This window comes from Saccostrea echinata, unplaced genomic scaffold, assembly GCF_033153115.1.
Source record: "Saccostrea echinata isolate AGI-Se365-2 ecotype Australia unplaced genomic scaffold, CSIRO_AGI_Sech_v1 ptg000012l, whole genome shotgun sequence".
In the NCBI taxonomy this organism is placed as follows: domain Eukaryota; kingdom Metazoa; phylum Mollusca; class Bivalvia; order Ostreida; family Ostreidae; genus Saccostrea; species Saccostrea echinata.
In genome coordinates, this window is record NW_026889761.1 from 14,070,331 (window position 1) to 14,081,006 (window position 10,676).

Consider the following 10,676-nt stretch of genomic DNA (forward strand, 5'->3'; position numbering starts at 1 on the left):
TGCAAATTTGAGAATTCCTATCTGTTGCTAACCAACAAATATGGATGGTTTGATTAATTAAAAAAGGAGAAAATGAAAAGCATTGCAAGAATAATCGAATAAATTGTAATCATTGAGTACCAAAAACAAATTTTAAAATAGTAAAATATACAGTATTCTTCATTGTATACTAAAGATTATTTTACAATAAGCTATCTCCATAGCAACAGCAAATTTTCCTTGGCAACGAAGCATTGAAATTTATTTATAGGACATATTCATTTAATTTTTTAAAAAGATTATCTGATTCTTATTGTTGAATTGCTATTGCCCAGAATCGACATTGTCAAACTGGTTTTTCAAAGGTATTTTTGAGTTAATTCATCCATAGGAACAGAACTTGTCTACATAGCAACAAATGTATTTTATAAAGAATCAGTATGTAGCAATTCCTCAACAAAAATCTTTGTCTTTAAAGGATGTTTACTAGGCAAAAACATTCTACTAATGGGAATGAATATTACTTACTTGACTTATGACTGTGGTATTTTTTTCACTTTGAAATAGTAAATCAATAACCTATTTTTCATGCTAGTGGCTTATTGAGACTCTAGAGTCTTAAAATTTCTTGCAAATTCCTGAAAATTTTGCATCATGACTAATATGTGCAACGAAAACTGGATAGTTTTACTTCTGATAAGTTTAAAAAAAAAAACAGTAATCTCGTAATAAAAAAAATAGATTTTTGATAAGGTCTACTTGTGACAATGCAGACCTGATGAGGTATTGGTTGACCGAGGCTGAAGGCTGAGGTTAATCAGTTCCCGACAAAGTCCGTATAGTAACAAGTAGACCTAGACAAGTAGACCTAACAAGTAGAAGTCAATAACTGTATTTTAAAGTATCAGGATTTTTTTTTTTTTTTTTTTTTTTTTTTTTTTTTTTTTACATTTTTCACAATCCACCTATTTTCTTCATCAAATATATATTAACGCCCATAATATACTTAGTATTTTGTTTTGCAGCAAGATATCATAATTATTTTTCAACAGTTTAAACTGTTTAACAAAGGTGGAAAATAGTATATTAAAACTATAAATATTCAAACCATTTACTTATAAGGAGTTTAGACGGTTCGGTACTGGAGTCTGTGTGCAATTTGACTGGCAGATAAAAATGTAAGCAAAGCTATCAAGATTGGCTAAGACAGAAAACCTAAATAAACAAACTCTTTGTAGCGAGACTTCTGTCTCCTAAATTACAAGATAAAAAAACTTATTTTGATGAAATTACTACATATGTAATAAGTTATAATGAGATACTAACTCATGAACAAGATAACTAATTTATTATTAAAAAAAATGACTAACTCGTTGAAACGTTTTAACAAGATAACAAACTCGTTGTAACGAGACTACTAACTCCTGGAGAATGAGATTAAAAAATTATTATAATATGATACCAACTCGTTATAAAAGCAAGATAGGAAATTCATTTTATTGGGGTAACTAATTCATTATTTAAGGAATGAATTTAATAGCTACTCCAGTTATACTGTACGGTATAACCTGCGTTGGGACAGTTTTCGCTTTATAAACCGTGAAGCGGTTAATAAAAAAAGCGTAAACTGTTCCAACCCAGGTTATACCAGTGTAACTTGGGCAGCTATTAATAATTCATTTCTGATAATTTAATTTTCCAATTAAGGCAATTTTCCTTAAGAAATGCCTTCAAATTAAGCATATTTTAAAAGTACATCAAGCCAAATAATACGTTTTTGGCGTAGGTCATTGTGACGTAGGCAACATATGTTATACGGTATAAACTACATCTTTTATTCTATCAAATGACGTGTTACAACCAGAATTAAATTATTACGAGATAACTAACTCTCGATTTTTATTATTTACTAGTCTAGTTATGACAGGATATTTTCATGTAATAACTAAAAAATATTTTTGATATAACGAGCTTAATGAAAAAATAAAAGAAATACACAGAAAAATAGTGTCAGTCTTGTTTCATGAAATAAACAATTAAAGTTTGTGCTTTAACTATAATCTAAGCTTGTTTTATATCTCCAAGTTGGTTCAATACGCAAGAGATGCTCTAGGTACGAATAATTTCTAAAAGGAGGCAAGCTACCGACAAACAAGTTGATGAAATAAGAATATCAACAGTCTTGTTTATAGTCATAATTTCGCAAGTTCTATGGTCGATACAATGACTTTGTCAGCAAATGCAATCTATCTTTGAATTGTATGCTGACTGAACCCATTCATAGTAATTTTTTATTGATTATATCCTTAATATTCCTTTGTATAAATATGATCTCCTGTTATGGCGCCTCTATTCTCCTGGGTGGTCATGATTTGAAAAAAAATTAAATTAACATTAACTGAGGATGCTTTTATATTTTTATGACCAATCATGGCTTTGTTGGTCTTGTGAATAATTTAAGATTTTCCCTTTGTCTTCATATTTAAAACTTTGATCGCCCATTGTGGCCCCGCCCTACCCCCGGGGTTATGATTTGAACAAGATTTGTTTTTTTAAATGATGCCATTAATTTTTCACAAAATCATCATAATATCCCTTTGGAAGAAGGTGTGTCCCTTCAACTGAACAAACTTGAATCCCCTTTACTCAAGGGTACTTTGTGGCTAGTTTGGTTGAAATTAGCCCAGTGGTTCTCGAGAGGTAGATGAAAACGTGAAAAGTTTACAATTACAACGACGACAGACGTCGGACTCTTTTTGATCAGAAAAGCTCACTTGAGCCTTCGCTCAGGTTAGCTAAAATTCCTTAGCATGACAAATTTCGAATTGGTTCCCCCAAGAAAAAGGATGATCGTTGTTGATTCTGAGGTCACAACGTCAAAGTCAAGGGTAAAAGAAAAATAACCAGGACAAGATTTTTTTTCCTTTCCAGCCAGTGATCTTGAGCTTGGAGGAATGATCTTTATTCAATATGAGGACACACCCTCGGATCATTAGCAAGCTCTGTTTCAAGTAAAGCTACAAGTGAAACACCATTACAAAGTTGGAGTTCAGACAAGCATTTAATATGTTTTCGTCAGTGACCTTGAACTTGCCAAAACCTACATGGGTCAGGGTCATGAATTACCCACGGTCAAAAACATTCTCTGTACAATGTATAAGCCTATTAACTCTCAATTACAAAGTTAAAGGACAAACCAGAATTTTATACTTTCTGTAAGTGAACTTGAACTTGCGCGCAAAAATGGGTTTGGGTTAAGGTCGGCTTTACTCTTAGGTCAAAAGCAATCTTTGTACCAAGTATGAGCTTCCAGTAATTCTCCATTATATAGTTTTTCTGCCAGTGAATACGTACTTGCTGGAATGACCTAGGGTCAAGGTCAACAAACACTCTTTGATCATCAGCAAATTTTATTCCATGTATGAGCTTCCAGAGATTCGCCGTTACAAAATCACTTATTACCCAGATACTTATAAAAATTTTCACCAAATGACTTTGAACTAATCAAAATGGCTTTGGGTCAAGGTCTTAACACACTTAGGTCAACAAAGCTATTACTGTACTAAGTATGAGCATCCAATGATTCCCCGTTACAAAGTTTTGGACCGGGCAACAACTTTTATACACCTTTTTTTGCCAGTGACCTTGAACATGCTGGCATGACCTTGTGTCAAGGGCATGGCACCTCCTTGGGTCATAAGCAATCTCTGTACAAAGTATGAGCTTCCAGTGTTTTTCAAGTTATAGCGAGAAGATTGCATGGACGGAAGGACACACAGTAAAGGGATTTCTGTATAACACACACCCCAACCCCCCAACTCCCCAAGCCCCAAACTGTGTTTATGTGGGATATTTGAATATTTATTACAATTTCAATAGCATAGGAAGATTCAACAAAAAAGTAGAAGAGCCAGTCAGACTGCGCAAATTCAGTTGTACTGCAAAAATGTAATATAAATATTTTTAAAAAATTTCATGAATACATGTTTGTGCTAAATATTACTTTCCTTGCCTTGTTGCTAAGGAAAATTTTCTGTTGCCATGGGAGATGGAAATTTTTTTTAATTGCATTTAGTTTACGCAGAAGAATTTGTATATATTCTTTTAAAATTTGTTTTTGGTATCCAATGATTACAATATAAACATTTATTTTTATTGACCTTTTGAATTCGGCCTACTCGTGCCCATGCGGACTTTGTCAGGAACTGATTAACCTCAGCCTTCGGCCTCGGTCAATCAATACCTCACCAGTTCTGCATTTTCACAAGTAGACCTCATCAAAAGTCAATTTTTTTTATTAAAAGATTACTGTTTTTTTAAAACTTGTCAGAAGTTAGACTATCCAATTTTCGATGCAAATATTGGTCATGATGCAAAATTTTCAGGAATTTGCAAGAAATTTTAAGACTCTCAAGTCTCAATTGGCCACTGGCATGAAAAGTAGGTCATTGATTTACTATTTCAAAGTGAAATAAATACCACAGTCATAAGTCAAATAAATGATCTTTCATTCCCATAAGTAAAATGTTTTTGCCTAGTAAACATCCTTTAAAGACACAAATTTTGTTAAGGAATTGCTACATACTGATTCCTTATAAATACATTTGTTGCTATGTAGACAAGTTCTGTTGCTATGGATGAATTAACTTTAAAAAATACTTTTTAAAAAACAGTTTGACAATGTTGATTCTGGGCAATAGCAATCCAACAATAAGAATCAGATAATCTTTTAAAAACTTAGATGAATATGTGCTATAAATAAATTTCAATGCTTCGTTGCCAAGGAAAATTTGCTGTTGCTATGGAGATAGCTTATTGTAAAATAATCTTTAGTATACAAGGAAGAATATTGAATATTTTATTAGTTTAAAATTTGTGTATTTGGTACTCAATGATTACAATTTATACGATTTTTCCTCCAATGTTTTACAATTATCCCTTTTTAATTAATGAAACCATCCATTTCTGTTGCTTAGCAACAGATAGGAATTTTCAAATTTGCAAAACTTTTTATTTCAAATTCTTAGAGAAGCTTTCCTGTAGTTTTACTTGAAATAGATGAAACAGTTGTATTAAGATGGTGAAATGAATAATATTGACTTGATTTTTGCTAAAATCAAGCGAAATGCTGAATCAGCAAAAAATGGGAAACATGTATCTTTACCTGTGTCTATAGCAAATATATTAGAGAATGTAATTTCTTTTTATTATGTTGACAGAACACTTTAAAAATGTATCTTTCTTATTACACTAGATAAAAGAAAAAATCACTTTATATACGTTTCGTATAAAGCCTTCAAAATGAGTGAAATTTCGTCAATCTAGAAAGAAAAATTGGGCGGTTGCTAGGGAAATTTCTTTGTCCAGGTTTCCATAGTAACAATGACCCAAAATATTTTTCCTTCCACATACACGGCTTATAGACCAAGAAAAACCTGTGAGTGAAAAATCATTAATTTCTGAATACCCTTTGTATCACCTCCTGCCTGATTGTTACGTGGACCTGTACTTAAATGTTCCTCATAAACTTAAGTAGTAGAGAACAATGACGTCATAATATGATGTCATAATGTGTACTGGCTATCACATGTCATTTGTATAAAGTATTTATTAGAAAACAAGTTTTAATCTTTTCTGTATGATGATTATAGCCCTCATGTTTTTTATTAGTTCATTTGTATACAAACGTCTTTACTTAGCCTTTACTCACTTACGCAGCAAAGTCATGATTAGTCATATTGTTATAGAAATATCCTCGGGTAATGTAGATTCAAGTCTGTTCAAACCATGACTCCTGTGGGTTCGGCGCAGACACTGCAGTGGACAAATGTTTTACATAGGAATATATAGGAAATATCTTTAAAATTTTCTCAAGAACAACAAAGCCATTATTAGTTATATTAATAAAGACGTGTTCTCAGGTAGTGTAGATTTAAGTTTATTCAAATCATGACCCCCAGTCATTTGTTTTTGTTTGTATGTTGTTTAACGTCCCTCTCGAGAATTTTTCACTCATATGGAGACGCCACCACTTGCCGTGGAGAGCTGCAAATTTGTCCTATGCTCTGCACTTACGGCCATTGAACAGTGAGGGATCTTCTTCGTGCCAGCACCTACTGCGACACGGGACCTCGGTTTATACGGTCTCATCCGAAGGACCGGTCTCCACGTCCCACAGTGGGATTCGAACCCGCGACGTAAGGATCAACTCCTTACTCCGCGACTCTAGAGCAGACGCTCTAACCACTGCGCCACGCGGGCGACTCATAGGAATACATCGAAAACATCTTAAAAATATTCTTCTCAAGAAAAACTATGTCATTATTCGTAATATATATATATTAAAGCAACCTTCGGTATGGTAGAATCAAGTTTGTTCAAATTATAACTCCCAGGGGTTTGGGGCACAATAGGGGGCCAGAATGAGCGATCAGAGTTTTAAAATATAGAAAAAATCTTTTAAAAATTCTTCTGCTCAAAAACAGCAAAGCTATGATTAGTAATATTTATATGGAAGCATTGTGAGGTAGTGTAGATTCAAGTCTCCCCCCGTAAACTTTTCAGTACTGAGCTGATTTCTGTTCTTCCTAGCCATTGAGCTCAGGTGAGCTATGTGGCCCTTGGGCTTCTTGTATAATTAAGACACACTTTTGAAAATAAACAAAGTAAACTTTTTACCCGGTTAAAAACCAGAAGAGTAACATTCTACTTTTTATTCTATGACATTATCAAAACCAAAGTGATGATATTACATCCTACTTTTTATTATATGTCATTAATTATCAAAACCAAAGAGATGACATCTCAGGCTTTCTGGAAAGCCTAATTTATATATTATTAATATTAAACATACATATACATTGTAGATAATTAAGGTCTGCAAAATATAGAGGATAAGCATTTCATCTTATTTCTAAATTCTTTATTGAATTTTGACGGATTTTCTTTGTGAATTTGACCACTATAGATATGCAGGGAAAAGTGTAAGGAATTTTATATCATAAGTGACAGTCAGTGTTCACTGGTGAAAGAACAATCGCGTCAAACCATAGCAGTAAAACATATGAGTGATTCTTCCTTCGCCTAGCGCCCGGTTTTAGAAAAGAAATATGACCTAAACTTTTCCATCGTGAATTTTCCTTATTCATGTACATGAAGTTATATTCCGCTATAAACTGCATATGGTGTTTCTGTCTAACCATCTTATTCGATTCTTAAGAGCAAGCTCTGAATATGATCATTTAAGAAAAAGAGGCACTTGAAAATTGAAAGGTTGCATATTGTTTAGAACATTGTTTTGAACATATTTTGTTCAATATTGCTCATCAAAATATTTCTCACTATCGAGATATAAAGGGTGAAAGATTTAGCATTCTGGTCCACTTTGATACTTAATTATGTTATATATGACGTAAATATTGTAACATATAGTTAGTTGTAGATTGGTACGATAGACAATTTGCTTTAGTAATGTACAATATTAAAATATTGATCGTTTAAGAGTTATGGATTAAAGACTTTTGGCACCTCTTAGCGCCTAATGTGATGAATCAGCCCTTTTTCTTTACAATTTATGTTCAATATGTTTGAAGAAAATATCTAAAGTTTTAAAGATATGATAAAAAATGTCTCGAAAAATTCACTCCTGGTTCATGTCCTACATTTCGACCTCTACCGAGCTTCCATTTTAGGCACTTCCAGAAAATTTGAAAACCCAGGTGCACAACTACAACATGTCTCTATCATCACAGAGTTTTTGTGCAGGCAAAATGATCAGTTAAAATTCGATTAAAAGGCTTAAGTGAAATTCCAAAAAATTAAAAAAAAAATAAGAAGAAGGTTTAGATCACGATACACCTTCCCTGAAAATTTCAAGGGAATCATACAATCATCTCTGAGAAATTGTCTGCACAAAATATGTGAAGAAAAAATAATAGTAAGAAGATGCGATCTCATTGTGAGCAACGAGTGGGTCCTCCGTCCGATTTTTGATCAGATGAGTTAAGAATTTTACTGAGATTTTCCTTCAAATATAATGATATAACTAAATTATTCAGACGAACAATTTTGCTTTAGTAATTTGTAACAAAATATTGAGGGGTCAGTCCCATTTTCTTGATATCATCCTAAAGCTGTCAAGATTTTGAAATTTTTTTTTTGTTAAACAACTATTCAGAAATTTTATTTCTTTTCCGAGATATATTCAAAAGAAAAAAATAAGGGGCCGGCCCTTCTTGTCCTTAATGGGGACGTTAGCAAGAACTGAAAGGTTGCATATTGTTTAAAACATTATTTTGAACATCTTTTGTTCAATAATGCTTACCAAAATATTCCTCCTTTTTGAGATATATTGCGCCAAAGGTGTGGCAATCTGGCCCCTTATGACCCCTTATTGCGTAGCATATGTTATGTAGTTAAAGAGTGTGTAGATGAACTATTTCGCTTCAGTAATATATTACAAAATACTGATCATTAGAGAGTTATTGATTAAAGAATTTCGGCCCCTATTTTGAGGGACCAGTCCCTTTCTCTTCATATCACTTTAAAGCTCTAATGAGATTGAATACTTTTTGTTCAAAAACTATTTAGAAAGTATTTTTCGTTTCCGAGATATTTGCAAAAAAACATATTTAAAGACTGACCCTTCAACCCCTTAAAGTTGATATTTAACAAAAATTAAATGGTTACATATTGTTCAAAACATTATTTTGAAACTATGCTCAATATTGCTTATTAAAATATTTCCCACTTTCGAGATATAAAGCGTCAAAGATTTAGCATTTTGACCCCTTATGGTCCCTAATCATATAACATATTTCGTAAATATCATAATATACTGTTCTAGATTGTAAAGATAACCATTTTTGCTTCAGTAATGTTTTACAAAATACTGATGGTTAAAGAGTTATGATTAAAGACTTTTGGCCCCTCTCGGTCCCTAATGTGATGAGTCAGCTATTTTTCCTTGATATTATTTAAAAGATCCTGTAACTGTACACAATTTATGTTCAGTATGTTTTAAGAAAATATTTAAAGTTTTGAAGATATGATAAAAATGTCTCGAAAAATTCACTCCTGATCCATGTCCTACATTTCGACCTCTACCGAGCTTCCATACTTGGCACTTCTGGAAAATATGAAAACCCAGGTGCACATTTAGAACAAGGTCTAAATTTGAAGCCCTTCATCGGTATATGGTGACGTCTCTATATGAGTGAAAAGTTCTCGAAAGGGACGTAAAACAACACATAATCAATCAATCAATCAATCAATCATCTTCTTGTATTTCCTACAAATAATCCTAAATTGTCGCTTCAAAACTTTACAATTTTAAACAAACCTTCTAGTGCCTAGTACTGAACATGTAAAACTAAATCAGCTTAAGCGTACTTATTCTTCCTCTTCTTTTAACTTTAGTCCCGCTGGACACGTCGTTATTACTGATGCTTATATAGATTAAAATAAAGACCCTAAAGCAATTATTTTAAAAGTTCCTAAATACAGAGAGCCTTGATCTTTCAATTGCGGCAGAACTTCATTTCCATTATGTAATCTGTCGAAGATTATGCTAAATTGGAAGAAGAAGACGCTAATACTTTGTTTGAATGGACTTAATGTTTCAGAAATATATTAAAGAATCGTGTTAGAAATTTTAAAGGCAATATGTGAACCATATATCCATCCCTTTTCACTAAATCGGAGGCTATGAAAGTTTAGAAAGACTACATGAACAATATATTATTGTAACAGACAAGGCTTGCGACAATATCGACTTTATAAGGCTCATTATTAAAACTGCATTTAAGAAGATCTTTTTTCTTCATCTTATCGCCCGCATGGCGCAGTGGATAGAAAATTTGCTCTACAGTCGTGGAGTAAGGAGTTGATCCTTACTCCGCCCTTTTGAATCCTCCTGTGGAACCTGAAAACCGGTAGAATGAGACCGAATAAACCGATGCCTCTTGCCAAAGTAGGTGCTGACACGAAAAAGATTCCTCAAGATTCAATTTCCCGAGTGCCGAGTACTAGTAGAGGTCTAAATTTGAAGTGGTGGCGTCTCCATATGAGTAAAAATTTTCGGAAAGGACGTAAAACATCAAACACACAAAATATCTACATCTTGAATCCAACTTATGCTCAAAATTCATTTTCTAAGAAAAAATCCTTGAAAACCATATTTCAGTCTTTAATACATTTAACATCACAGTCAAAAATGGAGAGGTTGACCTATTCAATCCATAATATATTCCTAAATTTAATTAAAATACTTACTCATAAAAATCAACTCTAACAGATGACAGACTCTTTTTTGACAAGCAAAAAATGGGCTTCCTCAAATCTGAAAAACCTATTACGTTTGGGGGGTATTTAAGGGGCACTCTCTTAAGTTTTATTTTCTTTATTATTTATAACTTTTTTAAAAAAAATATTAAAGGGGGTCTTTGTTTCCGAGGTGGTCCAAGGCCATTATTTTCATTTCTTTTACAAGAACCTTTTAGCGAACCTTTTAGCTCTAAGAATCCCAGGGCGTGGGGTCTGGACCCATCCAATTCTGCCCCTCCCCCCAGATCCATGCATGCAAATGACAAATACGCTGGTGTTATAGAGCTTTTAATATCCTTTATAAAATAAACATTTTCAAAAATTTGTAGTCCTCATAATGACAACATTTGTAAGAACATCTATGGGTGGGTCGT